Genomic DNA, 11,076 nt, shown 5'->3' on the forward strand with positions numbered 1-11,076 from the left:
ATATGTGGAAGAAAATCGGCACAACCATATATACCAAAGTAATACAATCAAAAAAATGAATGCATGTGAAATTGACAATCAAATTTTAGAACAGAGTGGGGGTGAGGGGGGCAGGTTAGTGTCTATGAGGTAATGACATAGGGATGATAATAGGGGAAGTTTCTGTGAGGTAATAACATTAGGGGTGATAATTGGGGAAGCTATCTTTGTAATGGGTGAGATAATTAGAGTCTTTGTTTAAACCCATACATAAAGTGTCTAATTTAAGCATGAATGACAATTCTGAAGCTTCTCGTTGAAGTCTGGAGATAAAGTCTCTTTGAAGCAATATGCATGTTTTAAGGTCATTGAAGGAATGGTCAGTCTGGCTGAAATGGCAAGCAACAGTTTTCTCTCCGTGAGAGAATCTTATGTCTGTTTTGTGCACATTGATTCTTTGGCAAAGTGTTTGAGATGTTTGTCCAATGTACATAGCAGACGGACACTTTCGGCACATGATGGCATAAATTATATTTCTGGATAAACAGGAATATGTGTTGACGCTCTTTCAGAAGAAGATTTTTCAGAAGATCTCTTCCAAAAAAAAAGGTTCTTCAAAAAGAAGCCTGCAGTCTAGACATAGCCTGAAAGTAAGAAAGCAGATTTGTACCTGAATACTAGCTGTTCAAGCTTGCTCTGTTTTTATTCCACCAATGCTGAAATCTCATGAACCTCACAAAAGCGCAGCAAAAGGCCATGCAGAAATACAAGTGGGAGAATATTGGAGCCAAAATTAAGAGATTCATTTGCCATAACACGTGGCACAGAGCCCTTGTCTGCTGCAACTCCTTGTGGAACAGGGTAGTGGTGGCCCTTGGTGCCTGCAAATCCCTCTCCCCTTCCATGCTGAATGGTTACGCATCCCTGGCAGTGGGTGATTCTTGCTCAGGAGAAGGCATAACCAAAGCAATATGCCTGCAATGGCCAGAGAGATCTGTACATCCACTGTAGCTAGGAGAGGGGTGGGCATTAATTTTTTGCCAGGGACCACTTCAGAAATTTTTGAACTGGCCCTGGGATGTACTAGAAGGGGAGGGACCTCAAGTGTAAGAGAAGGGGCCAGGCTACTTCCTTGCTTCCCCACCTACAGACCATGATTGGTTTGGGGTAGGGAAGTGCTTCTCCCCACCCCCCAGAGGTTCCTCCTTGGCGCCCATGCCCCTGGCAGTGGGAGGAGACTTAGTGCGTGTCCCCACACCAATCAGGGTTTGGGGGCGGGGGAGCTCATGAGGTCTGCTCCTGGCAGGGCAGAGGAAACTTCATACGCTTCCCCCCACCCTTACCCCCAGGCCCTAATTGGCCTAGGGACGGGGGAGTGGCAGGGCCTCTGGGGGCTGGGCCAACCTGCTTGGCAGGCTGGATCCTGCCCACAGAGGCCCTTTTGCCCATCCCTGAGCTAGGAAACCATACCAGAAAAGTAGCTAGGTTCCCTCCTACAGCCTTTGGTGTAAGTCATGAGACTCAATGGAAGTTGCATCATCTTATACCCCTGCCAAAACTCGGACTGAATATAGACTGTAAACACGAGCACTCTAGATCATGGGGCTGGGCAAGGTGGCACAGTGAAGGGCAGGATCCAACAATTACTGGCTTACAAACTTTAAAAAATATGTATAGCAGGGATGTTAAATATCGTGTGTTAGGGTAAGCACGTAACTGCTGAACATCTCAGTGTTGGCACAATTAGCCACACAGTTGGCTCCGCAATATAAAGCAGCAGCACTGGCCGCCTAGATCCCGGGGAGGTGGTTGAGTGTAACCAAGACCATTAACCGATGAGCACCAGAAAATACTAATGACAGTTGTATGACCTTGTTACTTTGTTACTAATTTTCAGATGGTTTTCTTGGGGGGGGGAAGAGTATAAGAAATGTACAAGAAATAAAAATAGAATTCCAATTTGCCTATGTTATTTGGGTACCTATTAAATTAAAAATCACACAATTTTAAGGGCTCTGACAAATTTTCAAGACCCGATGGTAGAAAAAGTTTGGGAAACCCTGCTCTGAAGATTGCCCCCGGATTGAATTGAAATACCCAGAGAAAAGAGGGAAGAATTAGAACCATGGGGTTAGGAGGGACTGCAAGGGTCATGTAGTCTAAACCCCTGCCAAAATGCAGAAGTTGTGATTCTGTCTTCAATGGTTTAGACACCAAAATCATAGAATACTAGAATTGGAAGGGACCTTGAGAGGTCATTAAGTCCAGTCCCCTGCCCTAATGGCAGGACCCAAGCACCATCTAGATCATCCCTGACAGATGCCTATCTAATCTGCTCTTAAATATCTCCAGTGAGGGAGATTCCACAACCCCCCTAGGCAATTTATTCCAATGCTTAACCACCCTGATGGTTAGGAAGCTTTTCCTAATGTCCAACCTAAACCTCCCTTGCTGCAATTTAAGCCAGATGGCTATCCAGCCTCTTCCCCTGTTCCCCAAAGGACTCCTCGGAGGGAGCGGGGGGGGGAGCGGGGGGAGGAGTGTAGATGGGAAAAGGGAGAGAGACTCACGTGGAGTATCTGGAGAAGTTAAAGGTTACTGTGGACTTATAGCTAGGATCAATAGAACAAAACAATGGACTAGCACAGATTGAACGACAAGGCAAAATACGTTGACTGGAGTCATCATTACCTGTAATAATAATGCGACAGGAGGAAAAATATCTTGTCAACAGTGCCTGTGAAAAGAACAGGGAATTGAAACGCCAGTAGGCCACAGTACTGCAACACTGTAGACTGTGGCCATGGAAGATATGAATACAGTGGTATAATGGCTGAGGTTCCTTCTTGACCCCGCAGGTTCAGATTTGATTCACCAACATGGGATAGGCAGTGTTGTCAGTTACAACTTCCCCACGAGTCTTCTGGTATTTGAAGTTTATTTTAAAACCTTATTCTAGGAGCTAGTAATCCTGCTTAAATCTCAGCTTTTCATCGAAAATATTTTTCTAGCCCCAGTGGAGTGGAGAAGTTTCAAAACCAGAAACCTAAGGCCTTTTAATATGCTAGAAAATTAAGTTAGTTTAACTCAGTTGGTTAACTCCCCTGAACAGTGTAATTAAGCAGATCCAAGTCCCCATGCTAGGTCAATGAAATATTTCTTCTGTCAACCTAGTTACCACCAATGACTGTTGGTGTGGGTAGTGTCTGCGTTGATGCATGACAGCTGGTATTGCTATAGTGTTGTAAGGGTAAATAATGACCTGGATGTGATGTAATTTCCTCCCCTGTCACTTAAAGAATTACTTGTTCATAAGCAACCATGTGAGTAGAGGATTACAGGCGGATGTACTTATTACAGTTTGTGGTACATGTGTACTTGTCACAGGTATCACTTTACATCCTGAGTTCTAGACGAGTGTGATCTTGAGCTTTCAGAATAGAGATGACTTTTGTCAGGCGGAGCAGGAATGAGACCCAAATGTTAAGGTCGTACATTAATACAAGTTTCTGTAAGAAACAACGTTTTGTCTTTTCCGAGTTCCATGTCACCAACACACATTTTCAGTCAAATCTGCTGTTAATATTGTTGAGTTGTGACTCTCAGATCATCCTTCTCTGGAAATCTGACATGGTGAAAATGCTGCGCATCTTCTGACAGTGTGTGGGATTTCTGAAAAAGGGACCGATAGAATTCAGAACAACTGCAGGTAACTGTCTCTCCTCACAGCGGTGCCACCGCTCAGCTGGTCCCTGTGCCATTCTCAAGCCATCAGACAGAAAAGGGCCAGTATTTGGATTGCCAGCCCAGTCTGGGGCCAGGTCATCTGGAGTCAGTGGACACATGTCTGGGGGCTTGTTTGCCAGCGTAAGAATCCCACGGAAGCAGCAGCGATGACAAAGAGAGAAGCCGTAGTTGACCGATGGAGGCTGCAGGGCCTGGTCTGACTCCTGCTGAAGTCCGTGGAAATCTTTCTATGGGAGGCGGATCAAGCCCTAAAATAAAATGTCGCTTTAAGCAAACCCAGTCCCCCGTTCTGTTAGTTGTACTTACTGATGGTTCCCACAAGCAAGGTAAGGATTGGGGGAAGGGAACAAGAAGGAAAAAAGAGGGGAAAAAAATGAAAGGAAAAGCTCCAAGTGGCTCCTGACAGATGGTGCTAGAAAATGAGTATCTCTTTGGCACTGTGAATGCTCCCTCTGGGCTTCCTCATTCTCCGACATTCTCTCTCTCCTTTTCTTCTTTTCCCTTCGCTTGCTCCCTGACACTTGCCTTCATTTGCTGTTATTTAAATGAGCAGTGCAGAAAAAGGATATTCAATTTTAATATGTAAAGAGCTACTCCTGGGTTTGAAGCAGCCATTTAACATGCAAGCTGAGTGAAAAGAGGAATGGAGACAGGGGCTGCTGGCTGTCAGTTTCTGCCACAGCAGTTGCTGCCCGTTCCTTGGCTGCTCTCAAAGATTCATCAGGGGAAGCCGCTGCTTTTGCAGACAAAAATAACAGATGGTGGTTCATGTTTGCCTGCCTCCAGGGGCCTTGCCACAGTGAGCAAGGTCCAAGAGAATTTGAATAACGGGAGTGGAGGCGGGGGGTGTTCTTTTGTGCGTGTGTGTTGAGATTTTTTGTGTTTGTTTTTGTCTTTGGATTTTTATAAACTTGCTAATGAATTTAATGATGAACCTCTAGATTTCCTGAGATGCTTGCAGGATGTATTTGTTTTGAAGTGAGTTTTAATTAAATTTTTCCAGTTCTCATCCGCCATTTAGTACTGTTCTGTTGCAAAACAAGCAGCTTACCACAGGTGGCAGGGCATTGATGTAGCTTTGAAAACATCGTTTCCTGCTGCCAACCTAAATAAACAGGGGTGTCTCTGGAAAAGTACCCGTAACGCTATCCCTCCGCCCCTTTGGCAAACTAAATGCTGCATAAGCAAAATAAATATACAGGCCCGTGCACTGGGGGGAGTGATGGGTGCAAATGCACCCCGCTGTGGTCCTCCAAGTAAGAGTGAGGCTGGGGCAACATGTGGGGCAGGGGCGGGGCAGCCACTAGCCCCTCCCACGGCTCACTCCCCTGAAATTTCCGTGTATGGGCCGTATGTGTGTGTCAATGAGAGAGTTTGAGCAGAATAAAATAATCAGGTTCCGTATTTCTCTGTATTTTTAGTTCATTTGAGTCATACCTCCTGCAACTCTGATAATTTGTAGGCTAGTTGGTTTCTTCATTACGGGGATGGTCAGTTACCTACAACTCATCAGCAGTCTGTCTGATCTCAGACATCTAGTACATATTGGAGGTGACAAAAAGGACCCCTCCCCTTTTTTTTTTTGCCTGTCTTGCCTCTTTTCATGCTCTCATGCTAATAAATGCTGAGATTGTTACATTGTACATAGCTGAAACTCATTGCCAGCTAGTGAAGAATGTCCGTTTGAAGAAATGAGGTTGCAAAGAAGCAAAGTTAGTTATGATTTCCCCTCTGCTTTTTCCGCTGCGTTCCGCGGCAATTTTTCCTTCCTCTAAGTGGCTGTCATGTCCCAGAACTTCAAATGGGGATTAAAGTGCCCAAAGGAGGGATGTAAAATCCTGTTTAATGAACGAATTAAATGTTGAACGAGTTAACTGATGAAACGGGGGCGGCCCTCCTTGTCACGGCCGGGTGGAATGGCCCCCAGGCGGTGGAAAGGGGCTGCTCTGGCCCGGTTGCTTCTGACCCCACACAGGACTGGAAGCACCAGCCCTTCCCCGCTTGTAGCCACTTCCTCCCGGGTAACAGTTAACCGTTACTAGGGGCGGCCCACAACATTTTGGCACCTGAGTCGGGGAGCTCAAATGACGCCCCCTCGCTTGGGCCAAAACTTTGAAAGGTCTCAATTCTCTGGGGCCTAGTGGTGTCCCCCCCCCACTCAGTCTGGCACTTGAGGCAGTTGCCTCAGTTTGCCTCATGGTAAGGCCAACCCTGACCATTACCCAGCAAGCATCACTGGTTAAGGTTACCAGTTCACATCTCGAACCCAAAGAGAGCGAGGCTTCACCCCTTCAGTAAAAATGGCTTCCCCAGGGTGTGGAGGCAAAGGGAAGGGGGTGAGGTCTGCCGCGGCAGCCACGCTAGGTCCAACCCTTGCCCCCACGCTCCTGTGCCTGCGTGAGATGGAGAGGGAATGACATGCAGAAGCACAAGCAGTGTTTCCATTGTGGGGATACCAGCTCTCGTTGCTCCTGAAGGCAGGGGGCTGCCCCTAGCAAAGAAGTTTCCCGTTGTTTTCAGTGGAAGAGAAGCCTCAGATCCTTCTAGAGGAGACGGATACCGTGTCACGCCCGCCAACGAGCTTCTCCGTCTCCCGACCTGCCTGGGAGTGACGCAGGCAATCAAAATGTCTGCAGTGTGGAGCTTGGCTTTTATTGCCGGCTGTACCCTGACTGAGAGATGATAATGGTGAAGGCTGCTTTCCCAGGGTATGTCTACACTAGAAAGTTAGTTCGAACTAACGGACGTTAGTTCGAACTAACTTTCCTATGCGCTACACTAGCGCTCCGCTAGTTCGAATTTGAATCGAACTAGCGGAGCGCTTAGTTCGAACTAGGTAAACCTCATTTTACGAGGACTAACGCCTAGTTCGAACTAGCTAGTTCGAACTAAGGGCTGTGTAGCCCTTTAGTTCGAACTAGTGGGAGGCTAGCCCTCCCCAGGTTTCCCTGGTGGCCACTCTGGCCAACACCAGGGAAACTCTATGCCCCCCTCCCGGCCCCGGACCCCTTAAAGGGGCACGGGCTGGCTACGGTGCCCGTGCCAGGTGCAAGCCTGCCAGCACCCAGCTAGCAGACCCTGCACCTGGCACGGCACAGAGCCACCCACCCGATGCCCCCCAGCCCACCCCCTCTTGCCGGGACCAGGCTGGCGGCTCCCGGGAGCTTGCCCTGGACCGCAAGAGGCGGGCACCTTCCTGGGCTAGTGCGGACATCGTGGACCTCGTCCACGATCTCCGCACTAGGCACAGGAAAGTGGCTGTCTAGGGCAGGAGAGCTGCCAGCCTGGCCACCCAGGAGCAGGTGTGCATGAAAATCAAGGGGGTCCACTGAGACCCCCGACCCTGAGCCCTGAGCTTACAATGGCCGTACTGGGTCAGACCAAAGGTCCATCTAGCCCAGTAGCCTGTCTGCCAACAGCGGCCAACCCTAGGGACCCTGGAGGGGATGGACCGAAGACAATGACCAAGCCATTTGTCTCGTGCCATCCCTCTCCAGCCTTCCACAAACTTTGGGCAGGGACACCACTCCTACCCTCTGGCTAATAGGACTCCATGGACCCAACCTCCATCACTTTATCTCACTTCCCTTTAAACTCTGTTCTAGTTCTAGCCTTCACAGCCTCCTGCAGCAAGGAGTTCCACAGGTTAACTATTTGCTTTGTCAAGAACAACTTTCTCTTACTAGTTTCAAGCCTGCTACCCATTCCTTTCCTTTGGTGTCCTCTAGTCCTTCTTTATGGGAACTCAGAAAGAACTTTTCTGAATGCACCCTCTCCACCCAACCCCTGCTTTTAGAGACCTCTATCCTGTCCCCCCTCCGTCTCCTCTTTTCTAAGCTGAACAGTCCCAGTCTCTGTAGCCTCTCTTCATCTGGGACCTGTTCCCAACCCCTGATCATGTTAGTTGCCCTCCCCTCTCCCAGCCTTTCTCTTCCCCTCTCCCACCTCCTTTTCCCAGTCTCCCCCAGTTTTTTTCAATAAAGACAGAGTCAATGTTGGAAGAAACGTTATCTTTATTTTGTACATCAATAAGAAGGGGGGCTAGGGAAGGGCAAGTGGAAGGAGGTGAGGGAGGAATGGGGTACGAGCCCCCGATGGGGAGGACTGGGCTGGCTCTGCGGGCTTCTGGGGGTGGAAGCTCTCCTGCAGCCCCCCAATTACTCCCTCTCCCCAGATGGCAGCCTGCGGCAAGTGCAGCCGGGCTGATGGCCGAGTGGTGTGATGTGCCCAGTGTGGGCACTCAGGGCACTCCAAGCCAGAACTTCTTTGCAAGCGGGGCACCCCTTAGAACTGTGTGTCCGGGGTGGGGGTTGGGACCCTTTAAGCGCAGCCCTCGGCTAGCCTGAGACAGTATCTCCATGCTCTAAGTCCTCCTTTTATGCCCTGCCGGCACTGCTTCCGGCCATCATTAAGCCCTGTTCAGAGTCCACTCAATGTGGACTTACTAGTTCGAACTAGCAAAACGCTAGTTCGAACTAGTTTTTAGTTCTAGATGCGTTAGTTCGAACTAGCTTAGTTCGAATTAACTAATTCGAACTAAGTTAGTTCGAACTAGCGCTGTAGTGTAGACGTACCCCCAGTGTGTGAATGAGTAAAAGATTCGTACAAAGAAAACATTCTGCCATGTGAGACAATAAGGATTCTCCGTGCAGCGAGCTTTGGACCTTAGATATTGAGTTCCCAGCACTTGAGCTAAAGGTTATCCATTACGTGGAGTAAATATTAGAAGGGGTAGTGTCGAGGGGCGCCTTTCCCATCCCCCTGTGAGGGCGGTGACAGACCCTCCACAGCCCTGTCAAACTGTCTCTCGGGGTAGTGTGGCCTAACAGCCCTCTCCCATTTTGTAGCTTTGTTTGATCTTGAGATCTCAAAGGGCGTCCATTAAGCGTCACAAGGCCCCTCTGAGGAAGGAGTGTTACTATCATCCCCACTCTACAGATGAGGAAACCGATGCACAGAGATGTGTAGACTCATCCAAGTCACTGCCCCAACTCACTGGAAGAGGCCTGACACCCAGACGCATGCGACAACCACCATATACTCCAGCTTGCTTGGCAAACAGGGCTTGGCAAGCAGCAAGAGAAGATGACCCACCATGCACACTGAAATTGATCTGAGCCTCCTTTGTGATACAATTATTTTCATTTTTTAAGGATCTCCGGGAAGGGGGGGAGGTAGCCAAGTTAGTCTGTTACAGAAAAAAACAACAAATGGTCTGGTAGCACTTTATAGATTAACAAAACATCAAAATATATAGATGGTATCATGAGCTTTCGTGGGCACAGCCCACTTCTTCAGATGACTGGAGTTATGAGTAGGGGATATGAAAACTCAGAATAAATAGGAGAGGGGTAGGGGAGGAGGGAGAAGGAGAAAAAGAAAAAAGGAAGGGGTGTGTGAGACAGAGCATCATTAAGTATCTGGAGAACGGGTACTTAAATCTAAGCAGATAAAAATCAAAGTCAATAGATAGATTGCTAGGACAGGAAAGATTTTAAAAATCTGCGTCTGTCTTTCCATTTGTATCCCAAATCCTGTGAGAATCTCTGTTTTCTTAGTATTTCTCCCAGTAGGAAGAATCAAAAAGCTCTCCGGATGGTAGAACAAGATGGAAAACATCTACATTTTGACACAGAATGGAAACAAGATCTTCCTGATATTTCCAATGACACATCCTTTCCCTCTTTCAACAACCTTTCCCACATAACTTGGGAGATTCTCAGTACAATACTGCACACTGGTTAGAATCTAAAATTTAGATACTGGTCTTGAAGGAGTACAACAGAATTGAGCTTGACGCAGGAGTAACTGGATGAAATTCTATGGCTTGTGATTTACAGGACACACGCCAAAGGATAGTCTGGTGTTAATGCCCATGAGGAAGCAGCCACATTTTTAGTCAAACCTACAAATAGCTTAGAACTTTATCATAGAATCCTAGGGTTGGAAGAGATCTCAGGAGGCCATCAAGTCCAGCCCCCTGCTCAAAGCAGGATCGACCCCAACTAAATCATCCAACCCAGGGCTTTGTCATGCTAGGACTTACAAATCTCTATTGATGGAGATTCTACCACATCCTTAGGTAACAGGTCCGGACTAAGGGGTGGGCAAGCCGGGCAGCTGCCAGGGGCACCAACCAATGGGGGGCACTTGATGGCAGCTGTAAGGGGTGCGCAGTGACCCCCCATGCCCGCGGCACTGGCCAGCAGCGCCCTTCACCCCACGGCCGCGGGGCCCTGCACAGCCAGGCGCGGCCCACTTCGGGCTGTGCGCCAGCAGCGGTGGCCAGGCTGGGCTGGGCAGCGCATGTGCCATGCGCCCCGGGGTGGGCCCGTGTGCCCTAAGGGGGGTGGGACCATGCCCCAGAGGCAGGCTCGCGCATGCGCCTTGTGCCCCGGGGTGGCGCCATGTGCCCGGACTCAGAGTGCTAAAATGGCTCCGGCCAGCCCTGCTAGGTAACCCATTCCTGTGCTTCACCAGCCTTCTAGAAAAACAGTTTTTCTTAATATTCAACTGAGACCTTGCAGTTCATAATACTTTGCTCACACTTAGCTGTGAAGCCTTTAAAAGCAGGACTTAGACCAGCATTATTGACAGACTCATAAGTACATGGGCATTATTTGACTTGGCTATAAATTCGTCACACAGAGAACAGTCTCCATATAATACATTAATGTCATCAGCTAATTTATCTGTTTACTGAGTCCAAACAGCCTGACTAATGTAGTGAAATGTATTTTACTACTTGATCATACATACGTGTATCTAAAAATATAAGCCTGATGAGTTTAGCTGATAGATGATCTTGGACTTATGTTACAGTGTTTGCTTTGAGCTACAGTATCTTTCCCCTTTTGATAGTAAAAAGTTTACTACATTCAAAAAACTCCAGTCATCTGAAGAAGTGGGCTGTGCCACGAAAGCTCATGAAACCATCTACAAGTTTTGTTAGTCTATAAAGTGCTTCCAGAACATTTGTTGTTTAAGTTTATCCTGTACAGACTAACTTGGCTACCCCCTGAAGCTCAAAATTACTGTAATGATTTTCACTTACTGAATATATGTCAAAGCCCAAGTCTTTGGTTTATTGTACAGGTTGAACCTCTCTGGTTCAGGACTCTCTGGCTCGGCAACATCTGTGGTCCAGTGGGATCATGGATGTTGCCAAACCAAAGAGCCACAGCAAGTAGGAGCTGGGGCTAGCTGGGAGTTCGGTGTTGGAGTGGCTGGTGGCTCGGAGCCTGGCTAGGAGCAGAGCTGGCCCCACAGCTGGGAGTGAAGTAGGAGGCTAGCCAGGAGCAGAGCCAGTTGCATGGCTGGGGGGCTGGGAGCAGAGCTGGTCCCGGAGCC

The sequence above is a fragment of the Pelodiscus sinensis genome, chromosome 8 (genome assembly GCF_049634645.1).
Source record: "Pelodiscus sinensis isolate JC-2024 chromosome 8, ASM4963464v1, whole genome shotgun sequence".
Classification (NCBI taxonomy): Eukaryota; Metazoa; Chordata; order Testudines; family Trionychidae; genus Pelodiscus; species Pelodiscus sinensis.